Genomic DNA, 1,487 nt, shown 5'->3' with positions numbered 1-1,487 from the left:
CTGATCCATCTCGTTGGGGGTCTTCCTCTTTTTCTCTGACCCTCCACCCTACCCAGCATGACATCCTTCTCCAGCGATTGTTTCCTCCAGACAATATGTCCAAAGTAGGAGAGACGAAGCTTAGCCATCCTGGCCTCCAAGGTTCCAACTCATAGCAATCTTGAATATGGTTTCCGAGAAGTGGCTGGTAAGCTTGAACCACCGACCTTGTGATTCAAACTGACCTTGCAGTCCAGTGCTTATCCAACAGCTCCACACCAGAATTCCATTTGACTAATGACTACCATGTTGCATAGCACAAGTAGAAAACATTTCTATCATTTCAAAATGTTTTAATCATCAGTCCAGTTCTATGCATTACATAGATATATGAAGGTACATAAAAAATGATTGTTAATAAAGTTCCAGTTCATACCTGCAAAGGTTTACTGCAAACAGAACATGTTTTAACATGTATCTGTGATCACTGGATTACCGTAGACAAGTATCTAAGTAATAACTTTTTTAGTCTCATTAGGGTGCCTTCAAAAAAGGGTCCAATCAAAACAGTGGCTTCTGAAGAGATCTGTTGAGCCAACTCAATTCAAAGCAGAGAGGTCAGCTCAGAAGCTTATAGTGACTGTTTTGTGGGATTCCAAAAGGGTAATATATTTTCTTGAAGGGCACATGATGATTATGGGGGTTTATTATGAAGATGGAGTCCTGGTGTGGCACTGTTGGATAATGCACTGGATTGTAAAGTCTTTTGAACCACAAGGTTGGCAGTTCAAGTGCACCAGCAGCTCCTCAGAAACCCTATACAGGGTCGCTATGGGCCAGAACAGACTCAACAGCACTTAATAATAATAACAACCTTATGAAGACATTTAAGGAAATGGAAAACTGCATTAGTGAGGAAAAGACAGGAAATTGACTAATTTGCCATCAGGACAATATACCTGCTCATTCTTTGACAGTAACAAGGATCTTTGAAGGTTTTATAAGAATTTCATTGGGAAATGTTACCCAATCCACCCTACAGCTCTCATCTTGCTCCTTCAGACTTCTTTTTTGTTCCCCAAACTCAAAGTCCATTTCATGGGAACAGGATTTGAGTTCTTCAAAGATGCGAAAATTACCATTTTGACATGGTGTAAATTGAAGAGCACAGAATTCTTCATGTAAGGGTTATAAAGATGAAAACAACACCTTCGGAGTGTATAGACCTAGATGGAGGATATGTTGAGAAACAATAGAGATTCTCATTTTGATATTTTTGTTTCATAAAGGTTTCTATGGTTTGTTACAATACTTTTTCACTTATACATACACATAGATGATAGATAGATAGATAGATAGATAGATAGATAGATAGATAGATAGATAGATAGATAGATAGATAGATGGAGTCCTGGTGTAGCGCTGTGGGTTAATGCACCAGACTGCAAAGCCATTTGAACTGCAAGGTCGGTGGTTCAAGCTCACCAGCTGCTCCTTGGAAACCCTAT

Source organism: Chrysochloris asiatica, unplaced genomic scaffold, assembly GCF_000296735.1.
Source record: "Chrysochloris asiatica unplaced genomic scaffold, ChrAsi1.0 scaffold00069, whole genome shotgun sequence".
NCBI classification, from domain to species: Eukaryota; Metazoa; Chordata; class Mammalia; order Afrosoricida; family Chrysochloridae; genus Chrysochloris; species Chrysochloris asiatica.
This window is presented reverse-complemented; position numbering follows the sequence as displayed.